Raw genomic sequence first — 13645 nt, 5'->3', positions numbered from 1 at the left:
TTTTTATCTGAAGTATCTTCTGCAACCTTCAATTCTTGTGGCCAATACAATCAACTTGTACGAGTGAACTCTAAAATTTGGAGCAATTATCTTGAAAAACTAAGTAGCTGAGGACCAAGAGCATTTAGGTCGGCACGCAATTCATATGTTTTTATCGTATTGAAATAAATCTGATGAAATAATTGGAACTAAATTGTTGCATTATAATTAAAGCATCTTACTGATAAGTGGTTGATATTATAAGATAAAAAGTGCAAAATTTATATAATAATACATATTATACGATGAAAATAATGCAAAATTAATTTAATTTCATACGTATATTGAACAATATTATGAGTAAATATGCAAATACACAAGTAAATAATACCGTTCCATGATAAACTGGACTCTATTAACAGGCAGAAGGTAACATTATATGGGGACATAAACATTAATAACGTAAATGAGGGTAGATATTACTTCCATTGATATTACTTCATTCATGCCATTCATGTTAATAAAAAGTCGTTCCATAAACAGTTTATTTTTTAACTATACAGTAATTTTTATGTCTCATTTCGCCTGTTCTCCTCGATGAAGTGGCGAATTATATAATTAATTATTATAAAACTCGATGACCATTTAAAATTTTTTGCTGTAATATCGTTTTATCAAATCACCTGCGATAGCAAATAATTATATCGTATCTTTTTTATTATATTTTATTGTGTATGTACTGTCCGTCCATTCGGAATAGTCGCCATAAAATTACACACCGGGATCACCATTTTGAATCTTTATTGAAATCTACATCCATTTATTTTATTTTCAGCGTTCTCTATTGGGCCATTTATTTTTCACTGTCTTGCGCTTACTCAATATAAGAACAAATAATAGCAATTTTTGCAGCCATTTTGGTTTAGGAAAAAAGATTTTCTGCGAAGAAAATCTTCAGAGACTAAGGCAAAAAAGACTCTATTTATTCTATATATTAAATTATTTCATGATATATGAAGTGAATTGGTTTTTGTTGGAGAGAAAATTTTGCAATTCTGCACCAATAATTCAGTTTCAAGCGCATTTTTCTACCTATCCAGGAGAAAATTTTTCCGAGCACCCATTAGTATTTAACAGCGATGAAAATAATGACTGTTATTAACCTGGAGGTGATGAACCTGCGACGCAGAGTGACTGTAAAAAATTAATATTTTATTGTTGGTGGTATTTGATTTTTATATGGACTTGTGGGTAGTAAAATAACATGGGGTAGTAAAGAAAATAACATGGGTAGTAAATAACAAATTAAGCTAAGTTTTAAAAGCATTACATGCTATTGAAAAAATAATAACTTTTGGAATGGTTAAAATATAAATAATAATTATAAAATGACCCTATTCTAAATAAATGTAGAAATAAATAAATTAATTGAATTTATTTGAGAGGATATAATCAACGCACACAAGTCAATTTTATTCCTTATTGAAATGCCACATTTTCACGAATAGATATATAAATAAAGAATTTATTGACTAAACATTTGAATATTTCAAGAAGCGAACTATTTAGAAGGCACTAACAGTTGCGAAGTTGTTCTTCTTTTTAAAGAGTTTAGAGCTTTTTATGAATAAATGCATGTAGGCGTCGCATTATAGCCCCCGGTTAGACCGATCTACATACACTAAATAACATCGCCTAAAGACGTACTCCAAATAATTGAGCAATTAAAGATGTTCACAAAGCACAATATTTACTTAATTCCAATATCGCTGTACTGTCAAAAGACCAGGAACAAAGAAGACAAATTTAACTAAATTTTAACACTAGCGACTTTTAACACAGATCAATAAACCAGTGCATAGAACATTTTCGTTCCTGGAATAGATTTTTTGTAGAAACTGAGGCACATAGCTTGTAAAATCACCAAAATTTGCCCGGTAGAAAAAGCTTAAGAATCAAGCCAGCAACCTTAGTTGAAAAAACTGCCCGCGCGTTCATTTAGTTGTCTCTTTTTGTAATTTTCCTGTATAATTGCGGCCAAGGCCCACACAGTAAACGAATCGTAAATCAATCAGGAATGGACAAAGAACTTTATCCGTGCCAACAGTTACAATTTCACGCGAGTCAAAACTATAGACAATTCGTGATATCTTCAGGGTGCTTTTTGCGACGTCCCTTGTTCTTAGCCACTTCCATCATTCAAACTAAACACGTCAGAGCATCGATAAAACAGTTATCGGGTAAATGGTGAATAATGATCACATAGATGGTCAACAGTCATCACATAGATGTTCAACAGTCATCACATAGATGGTCAACAGTCATCACATAGATGTTCAACAATCATCATATAGATGTTCAACAATCATCACATAGATGTTCAACAGTCATCACATAGATGTTCAACAGTCATCACATTCAGATTTATGATTAAAGCGAAAAGCACACAACACACGAATTTTGGAAATTTGATGGTGAACGTACAGCCCGACCCACGTTTTTTGAGGCGAGCCATAATTTATTTTCTAGTTTTTAGTCCACAAGAAAAACGTGATTTTTTAAAAAGTTTTTTTTTTAAGTATTTTATTATCAGTTTCTACATCAGGGAGACTGTGCGCGGTTCCCCCATTTAATAACCGAGCCGCGGCCAGAGTACAGACTCTTCGTGAGGGATCACTGTCCGTGGTAGGACCGAGGCTCTTTAATGTCTTACCAAAAGCGCTGAGAGGAGGGGAGTTTACCCTTGCAACATTCAAGAGACAACTGGACAAGTGGTTGAGAAAGATCCCAGACTGTCCAGTAATGGGGAACCACCCTCAGCAAGTGACAAGCAACAGCATCTTGCATCAGGTGGCCCAAAGGAGGGCAAATAGAAGGAACACATCCAATGTTACGTCCGGGACCCGAGGGCGGGGTGACCTGCCTAGCGACGACTCGGAGACGGAGGACGACGAAGGCGGAGCATCAGCTTGACCGTGGACTACGAAGTCCCAAACTCATCACAAGGTCACAAGGTCATATTATTAAGTGTGTGTCGTTTTGTTGGAAATTTCTAATAAGTATTTGATATTATTGGAACGATTTGATTTTGCTTACGATTTGAATGAGCATGATAATAACAAAAAATGCATAGATATACATGTAGATATTTCTATCCATGCCTTCACATGGTTAACGTTCTAAAATTTTTGTTCATAACGTGAACGCAAAATTTGAGAAGCACTTCGAAAATCACGCGGTGTCACACCGAGTGCATGAAATCGCAACTGTCATCGGCCACATGAAAACATTCTACAGGTTCATAGAATGTGAAGCTATCTTCTTGGCCGTGATGTGAAGACTGGTAAATGTGACATAAAATGTATCCTTCTACTCTATTTCCTTCAAATAACAAAATATTTCTCTCTTCATCATTTTTCATGCGAATTATTTTCACTCCGAAGGTGGAACATTTTTAATGAGTATATACGCATCAAATTTCCTCTAAAAGAAAGTTCAATTTGTTAATGTTGTTAGAAATTCTATAAGTAGTAAAACCAAAGCAGAAATCTGATGATGACCTGTATTTTTCCTTATGCAAGTATTGTCTTTAACGAAAAAAGTTCTGTAATACTTATTGTTCAAACATCATTAGTGGTTGTATCAATAATAAAGGGAACTAACATCGGTGAACTTTTGATGAATCGGTATTTTTCGTTATTCATGTATTTTATTGAATATTTTTTAGCATTCCTTCATAAAATATTTGCTGAATTATTAATTTGTTTTTCTCGACTGCATTGTTTTATGATTGCAATAAATAACTGCTCACTTCTATCATTAAATTTGCTGAAATTATTTTACGAGTATGTTTGTTTTCTGAGAGATTTAAATTCTTCTTTGCCGCCTAACTTAAGTTAAAAGCCAGTTCATTTTTCAACTACAACGTCTTGCGTTGCGTTTGAAAACATAGGATTCGTTCAGCGAAAGTGACAGCAGTTCTGAATGCAATTGAATTCATCCATGAATAAAACTTCACCATTAATTATTACAAAATCATTCGTATGTTTTCCAAAATGTTCATATGTCATATGTACTTCAATGCCCAGACGATGGAATCGCCTGACTAAATAAGAATGATAATAACAATGAACAAAATAGTGTAGCGCGGAAAATTTAAGAAAACAAACTGTCGTGTCTTGTTCATTTGTTTTTAGTATAAATTCACGCGAATAAGACAGTTTAACACAGAGTTTATCCAATATCACTAAAATCTTTCCGGGAAATTCTCATTTACACCAAAAATATTAAGCATAAATATGGATAAAAAAACTAGTAGGCAGAGTTTAAGTATTTTTTTGAGAGCGGCCCTAACCAATTAACCAATGGTAACAAATGTTAATTGAGCCAGAAAATATTCAAATTTCCCTAGTTGCACTTTTTATTTCATAAATTGAACTATTCAGTGTTGCACCTTATCACTATTAATTCAGCTCCCCCATAGAATGTCTTTATCCAATTCATTTGCACTGCGCCGCGGCAGATCAATCGTCCATTCAGTGAACCCAAAGTTCAGTGAATCAGTCGCCCGGATTCAGTGAAACCAAAGTTCAGTGAATCAGTCGCCCAAATTCAGTGAACCCAAAATTCAGTGAATCAGTCGCTCAGATTCAGTGAACCCAAAATTCCGTGAATCGGTCGCCCGGATTCAGTGAACCAAAAGTTCAGTGAATCAGTCGCCCAGATTCAGTGAACCAAAAGTTCAATGAATCAGTCGCCCGGATTCAGTGAACCAAAAAGTTCAGTGAATCAGTCGCCGAGATTCAGTGCACCAAAATCAACAGTTCAAATGTTTATGCTGAAGTAATTACACAGTTGTATAGATTCGTGTGTGTAATATAACCAGCAATTATAAAATTCGCCAGACCTCGTTCTGAAATATTACACAATTGTATAGATTTGTGTGTGTAATATAACCAACAATTGCAAATTGCAAAATTCGCCAGATCATCGGCATTTAATGACAATTTTATTACAGCACTATCTATATACAATAGCATATTCTGTTCAACTATATATCATCGATATTTCCATTCAACAGCACATCCAGTGTGACCCAATATCAACAAAATTTTCTTTTTCAACAGCACATTGACCACGAATCTAAGTCTACTGTACAGCAGCTCCATTCAACAGCAGTATCACTATATAACTCTAAATCAATTATAACCCGTATTCAACAGCATATTCACTGCAATTCTTATTCTACTCTGTCTCTATATTCAATCGAATAATCCTTACGCATCTAGGTCAATTCTACCCCTTTTCAACAGAATATACACTACGACTCTAAGTCAAGTTTATCTCTATTCAATGGCATATTCACCAAGAATCTATACCAATACTATTTTCAATAGCATATCCAGTGCTACTCGAAGTCAACACTATATCTTTATCCCACAGTATATCATCTAGTAAATCAACACCATATCTTTATCCAACAGTATATCAAGCAGTAAATCAACACTATATCTTTATCTAACAGTATATCAAGCAGTAAATCAACACTATATCTTCATCCAACTCTGATAGCCTCGCGCAGCACTCACTAGCTCTGGTCAGGTCGTTGGAGGCGTCCTGGATGCACGTGCCTGGGCCAGAGTAGCTGTTGTCGCCGGCGCAGCGCAGACCTGCGCCGCAACTGCCGTACGCCTGCCACGGACCGCCGCACTTCTCGCCAGGGCCCTGAAATGCAGAACATGCGTTAATGTTTAAAATAAAATGATAGGAATTGTAATATCAATAATACGCCAGGGCCCTGAGATGCAGAACATGCGTTAATGTTTAAAATAATACGCTAGGAATTGTAATATTAATAATACGCTAGGGCCCTGAAATATTGTAATACGCCGGGGCCCTGAGAAGCAAAACACGCTTTAATGTTTAAAATAAAATGCTATGAATTGTAATATGATGTTTTAATTTCAAGTGAAACATGATGTTTCAATTTCATGTGAAACATGGTGTTTCAATCATGCATTTACCTTCAAATAAAATGCTAGGAATTAAAACATGATGTTTCAATTTTAAGTGAAACATGGTGTTTTAATTTCAAGTGAAACATGGTGTTTCAATTTCAGGCGAAGCATGGTCAATTTCAAGTGAATCATGGTGAAACATAGTTAAACATGGTGAATTTCAAGTGAAACATGATGTTTCAATTTTTAGTGATAGATGGTGATTTAATTTCAAGTAAAACATGGTGTTTCAATTTCAAGTGAAACATGGTGTTTCAATTTCAAGTGAACATTGTGTTTCAATTTCAAGTGAAACATATTATTATTAATAATTATAATAACTGTCAAGTGCAGGTGATTATACCTCAGGCTGCTGAACTTAACAGTACAAGTGGGATTAACTCTGAAACAAAAGAAATTTGCGACAGTCAAGTTAGGTTAAGAAAATATAACTAAATATAACCAAGTAGAGACTATATAAAGAGCTCAGCAGCTAATTAGTTCCTATCTAATTACATAAAGAACTTCCCCACCCGCCCCCCTTTCATGAAATATCGTGAAATCATCAATCAACCTACAGAGATGGCAGTGGTACCGTTGGATAGGACAGAATGCCAGCTTTAAAATGAGTATAAAAACAGAAAAAGTGAAAATTCTCAATTTTAGGGTAGACGCTCCCCTTGAACGACAGACCCTCTGAGTCTCTGAACAGCAAAAAATGCTTTGATTTTATGACAAATAAATTATATTCAATCTATTTCTTTTTATTAATTGCACTTAGAGGTTTTTTGTTAAAAAATTAAACGACAGACCCTCTGAGACTCTGAACAGCGAAAAATGCTTTGATTTTATGACAAATACATTATATTCAATCCGATACTTTTTATTAATTGCACTTAGAGGTTTTTTGTTAAAAAATTAAACGACAGACCCTCTGAGTCTCTGAACAGCAAAAAATGCTTTGATTTTATGACAAATAAATTATATTCAATCCGATACTTTTCATTAGTTGTAACCTTAGATTTTTTTTTAAATTAAACGACAGTTTTGGTTCTTTTTATTAATTGTACTTAGAGGTTATCGTTAAAAATTAAACGACAGACCCTCTGAGACTCTGAACAGCAAAAAATGCTTTGATTTTATGACAATTAGATAACATTCGATCCGATTCTTTTTATTAATTGTACTCTGAGAGTTTTTGTTATAAAATCAGCCCTTGATACGTCAATGAAATGCCCTTGCCCTATTATATGTATGCTTTCATTTTACAACAAATAGATCCGATTCTTTCGGATCTATCTCAGGTATAATTCAATCCGATTCTTTTTATTAATTATACCTGAGATTATTTGTTTGTCTCCTTAATTTGCTATCGGTGGAATTTATTTTATGAATAATCTCACTGGAACAATGCATATCTAATTGATAATTATTGTAATTGAACATTTAATTAAAATATTGAAAAGTCAGGCATATTTGAATATAATCATGCATTTCGATACCAAACAAAATACTTATTTTTCATTCTATGATAATTTAATTATTTACTGTAGTTACCTGACGAGCATCACGACAATGCAGACCGCTGCCAAAACACACTTCATTTTAAGACTAGAAACTGCGACCTTGACTCAAGAGATTCAAACACTAAATGCAAGCAACCCGCAGCCGCGTTTCTTCTTAAATCTTGTTTCTTATCGTCGCGGATTGTGGCGTCCGTTAAAATGCATCACCGCCTCATCCTGCCGGTGCGGCGCGGGTTTTTTTGTCTTGCTATAGTTCGAATTTCAAGCAACGTTTCTTGATTTTAGCTCTCCGCGATTTTCAAAGTTTTATCAAACAACGGAAAATAGTGTTTTCCTGCAAACAAATAGGGTAACATGGGGCAGCGCGCTCACCCCTTTTTTTAAAACTAAAGTTTTGATGAAGTTTTCATTGATACGAGGTGGTTCTTTGTTCTGTTTAAAGTTAAAACTAACGAGGAATGTATGATGTGAATTAGAAGCCTACAGAGTTATTCAATTTTTAGTGAAACACTATTTTATAAAAAGTGTCGAAAAGGGCCCATTGCCCCACCCCAGGGGCAATGGGCCATTGGGCTTGGGGCAAGGCGCCCACTCCTGGTCCCTTTACCTCAATTGTTTTTTTTTTTTTGTTTTAAAGATGATAAAACAACATTTTACAGTCTAAAATAAGAGAAATATAACAAAAAAATATTACATTCATCGATTTATTAGCAACTTAAAAAATCATAACCTTAACTTGAAAAAATATGTTCTTGGCTTAAAAAATCTATCACTGACGTGGAAAAAATTTCCTTGACATAAGTTTTAAAGATGATAAAACAACATTTTACAGTCTAAAATAAGAGAAATATAACAAAAAAATATTACATTCATCGATTTATTAGCAACTTAAAAAATCATAAACTTAACTTGAAAAAATATCTTCTTGGCTTAAAAAATCTATCACTGACGTGGAAAAAATTTCCTTGACATAAGCATATTTTGACATAACAAAACATATGTCAACAAAACAAAACATTAACATATCCTTGACATAACAAATTCATCCTTGCCAAGAAAAAAAAATGCATCCTTAACTAGAAAAAATATATTTACTCGACCAAAAACAAACTTCGTTCCCGTTTCGTCCATAATCCAGATATTATGTGCAGGAAATACGCACATGCTCCTTATTTCAGCCAAGTTATCGTAGTTATCGTTACCGTAGTTATCGTATCTTCCTAAACGAAGAATTCCAGGTTGCTTCATCTTGCCGTCTTTGGGCCGACGCAACGTTTACGTGGCAATTTTAACACTTGGTAATTAGTCATTCTTAATTTCATCCAAAACATTCTAAAGTTCAGTTTGAGAATAGTTGGCTATATTGGTCTTCCTTTTATATTTGTTCATATTGTTGTAAGGGTGAAAGAAAGATAAGGGGTCATAAATACGCATAATTAAAAATTAGAACCTTTTGCCTTGAGGCGGCAAATAAGAAATATCATACAAAATGAAGTGTAATTTGTAATTCAAAAAGCTAGTCATAGTTTTGAGGAGCTCATCGAGAGAAATCTAATGATGTATAATATAAGACTTCACAGAGGGATAGTGAGCCCACCATGGGCGCTTTGCCCCGCGGCACGCATGGGCTAATAATAGTGAAAGCTAATAGTCTATACTTGAACTCAAAATTATCTCTATAAATAATACTTTCAAAATTTAATTCAAATTTCATAGCTGCCAAAAAACTTTTATCTGGGCTAAAACAGTTATTCACAAATAACTTAATAACGCAAACACTTAGCAAAAGTGTTTGCGTACACTTTTGCGTACACTTCATCCGTGCACTTCATCCCAGTGAAACTGTCCGTACACTTCATCCCAGTGAAACTGTCGACCGGCGGTAGAGAACACGGACCAATATCTGCCATACTTAACGAGAAACCCGCTATGGGCCCATGACCTGCAGTGGTCCCGTTGCCCCATGTTACCCTATTTTAAAAGAGTAGACTAGAAATATACTGTTTTCATTTCCTATCCTTCAAATTAAATAAAAATTATCTAGCCCCAAAATTTGTCTTCTAATAATGCAATAGCAAAATTTTCAGTACAGACATTTAATTGAATTTATCGAATCTCTCAAGGGCCTATGAAAGTTTTAAGTACAAAATCGCTTACCGTCGCTCTAAAGGCATTACGAGAAGGTTATATGTTCTAGAATATATCAGTTGAGTAAGGTTTTCTGTCTAACATCAATTTATTCCCTGTACCGTCATAATTGTCTCGAGTTTCGCTATATAATTTAGCGGGAAGATTAATGGCAACGTCAACACTTCTGGTGGCAATGAAACGTTCTTCTCTAAACTTATAACTTAAATTTGTATTAGTTTCAAGATCAAGGCAAGTTGTGGTAAAATTATTAAAATTATCTTTTTCGGCATCATTCTCATTTGAAAAGAATGTTGCGTTGTTATGAAACAAATGTTCTGCTTTCTCTACATCGGGTAGTGCAAGTGCCTTATCACCCTGCATCCTCAGAGTGCAATAATCGGAATTAATTTCTTTATTACACGCATAACCGTGAATATTATCTTCCATTGTATTGCAACGACTCCCATTCTCGTGATACTCCACATCTTGCAATAGAGGATATTTCCCATAAAAATTGTCTTCAGCTTCACCTTTGCTTCTTTTTCCTCCTAAAGCTTCCTCTCCCCTTAAACTATCCAAGCCACCATCAGTTGCATCGCTTCCTATAAAGAAGCAGTGTCACCTCTGCCATCATTGATCAACCTACTCGTACTACCATCTTGATTTATCAAACCATTACTTCGACTCTCATCGCATTCCCCAATTATTCGATTTTCACAATCACCAATCAAATCTTTTCGCAAATTTTCTTTTTCATGCACATAAAATTCTCGGTCTACTTCAATTGTTTTATTAGCGCCATCCAATTTTTTTCGCTGCGTCCGCCTGTTAGAAATGCCGTTGTCGTCGCACAAGTCTACGGAGATTCCACGGCCGTTGTCGGCAGACAATTTTTCAAGTACTGTGGTCTCCGGCAGGTCGGGAGATTGCCTAACCTGGAACAAATACAGTACGGCCAGAAACAATGATTAAAGCTGATAAATGCTAATAATTGGTATGCATACGTAGAGAATATCTATGAATGAGAAATAATATAATATATTAATGTTCAGGCAATGTTTTCCTTAAACATTTCATGTGAAAGATAAATAAAATAAATGTTAAAAATGGAGGTTTTGTTTGATTGTGCAATCAATAATTTGTATATGCGTTATAATTCGAAAAGAAAATGTTAGAAATCAAATTCTGTTGCAGTATTTTTTATTTAAACCGTAATTCCTGTTCTTTGCACTTAATAGTACAGGCTCACAAGTCATCGTCTGATTGCGGACGCTTTATTTAACAGAAAAATGAATGAAGCTTAGAAATTAGTCACCAAATCTTGCCAAGTGAAGCTTCGCTTAAAACTGTTTTCGGAACGCACTTTGCATGGAAAAAAACGTCTGATTCTAAAAGTTATCTGGAGGGAGAAAACTAAAAATTATGTCTTATTATTATTATTATGAAACGAATTATTATAAATTATTATTATTATTATTATTATAAATATCTTATTATGATATTATTATTATGTCTTATGAAAATTCTGTCGTTTATTTAACATAGCAATAAATCCGGAAAAAGTTGACACATGCATTTTCACATTGAATTCAAATATCAATATAATATATTTAAGCAATACTAAATCTGCAATTTTCATTTTCTCAAACAGAAGGTAAGAAAAATTTCATTATAACATGACAAGGAAACAGCATAACTTTAAAATTAGGTATAATAATATGTTGAGGTTGGGTTTAAATAGTAATATATTATTATTTAAATTAGGTACCCGGGTTAATATTTTACAATAAATTATTCTCACCTCAACATCTTCTTGATTGCTCTCTGATCTCCAGAAATTTCTGAACTGCAGACCAACGCAAGAGATGCTCAAGCTCTGTGGTGGAGAAAAGCCGAAATCGAAAAGTTATTTATTTCTAATAAATAATCTTATATTTGTTATTAGGGTCATTAATGTTATATTTGCAATAGGTTATTAGTGGTGAAATGCCTGTCCTTACATCACACTGATATGCCTATGAAAATAAATAAAGTTCTGCGGAAATTAAACAGACATTTTTCGGGTATGTTTAGTACTTTTTAATGACTAAAATGAAGGAATATCCTCTACAAAAGTATTTATCTGCCAACATTTATAAAGAATTATTAATGATTTTAAATAATTCCCTAGGAAGAGCCTCCCTGAACCATCTTTATGGGGTCAGACACGCAGCACCGCTCGGTCAAAATTAATCAGGATAAATGGTCTAGAAAATTATTGTATATAACCGATAATAATATTTTATATCTTTTTATCACTTTGTTACCAAAAATTAACAATTTAAAAGGCTTACACACATATTTATTCGTTAGTATATCACCGACCATGATATTTTACATTTTAATTTTTTCTATGACTTTATTACCTTAAATCAAATATTTTAAATGCTAATAAACATATTGGTTCGTCCATTTGGAACATCAACAAATACCAAACTCTGTGACTCAATTTCATCTGAATTTTTATAATATATATTTTTTAAGTATTCAAAGCTTGAGTATTACACTAAAGCTATTTTCATGTTCATTTTACACCATTATGTCACCATGAAAGCTTGTGAGCGCTTCAAACCGTCGCGAAATACGACTCTTTCCAACAATTTACGGAGTCCTATGGCGAAATTTGTGCATAAACTTCAAGTTTGATTTACAGTTCATTTTCTAATTATTTTAAAGGCTTTTATTATTATTGGTGATAATTTATTGATATTCAATGCCCCATTTTAGAAACTTCAAATTTACATTCGTAACATTGTTGTGGTAGTCTTAATTTTAAAAACAAGTCATTAGAATTGAAATGGAAGCAAGGGATCAAAGCTAGATTTATAGAGCAATGCTACCAGCATTATTATATAGTTGATATTATCTGGTTGTTCGTTCTTTAATAAATCTGTCAATATTCACAGCTTCCTTCTTCATTGATAAGGTAAATGATTACAATTTAAAGGCGAAGTATAGTTTGATCACGCCGCTCATCTTAGTATTGGATTAAGATTTAGTCATCAACCAAAGACTTTGGGTAAGAAATGTCTCTAGTTAGAAAATTGCATGCGTCAGTAGATTAAAAATACTCTAGCATGCGTGGAAAAACTGGCTTCGTTAGAAATAATTGTGACACGCAGCATATAAATGGAAGCTCCCGAGGGGTCTTTGACGCCTGTTCGCCATTCTCTTGATTACTTAAACATTATTTACTAACTTTAAAGACTCATAAATAATTCCTGTTGATAATAACAAGCTAATAATAATTCGTTAACTTGAAGTTCTGTGCAATTATGCAATATTTAGTCCGTTGCCTGTTGCAGGAATATTATGTTGTTTCGTTGGAAATTAAAATAGATTTTATACTAACGATTGTTTCATAATTTAGTTCCAAAATTTTAATTGCAAATGAAATTAACTTTTTTGTCACGTGATTCTAATTCACGGTAATTCACGTGTTGTCACGTGATATAATTTATTTTGATATGATTTAAGGCTAATAAAATCACATACTTTAACCTTCACTAACAATTTTTCAGATTACAGCTTTCGTGCAAACGAACAAGTTGTAATAAATTTTAGTTCTAAAAATCCCAATTTTCAGAATTGGAAAAACAATTTATCTGTTGAAATGTGTGCAGAATTATGAGTTTAAAATGAGAGACAGTTTCTATGCTTCATAAATGACATTACCTTAAATCTGCCTTTCATGAACTAGGCAACAAACTGCGCTGGCCAAAACCGAAATTACAAATTTCGAACACAGATGCTCTGCATCTCATTAAGTCACGAGCAGAAGCTGCTCGACTCATTTCCTGAGTTCGCTTGACATTCGACCGCGGATCTGAAATATTTTCCCGCTAATATGCAGCTAAATTGAGGGCACACGAATTTATTTGATCTATATTAAAGGAAACCATCGTATGTCAATTTTGGTCAACCACTAGCCTACAAAATTGAGCCTCCAACATATTGGTTTGAAGAATTTTTCAA

This window comes from Hyalella azteca, unplaced genomic scaffold (assembly GCF_000764305.2).
Source record: "Hyalella azteca isolate HAZT.00-mixed unplaced genomic scaffold, Hazt_2.0.2 contig5931, whole genome shotgun sequence".
NCBI classification, from domain to species: Eukaryota; Metazoa; Arthropoda; class Malacostraca; order Amphipoda; family Hyalellidae; genus Hyalella; species Hyalella azteca.
This window is presented reverse-complemented; position numbering follows the sequence as displayed.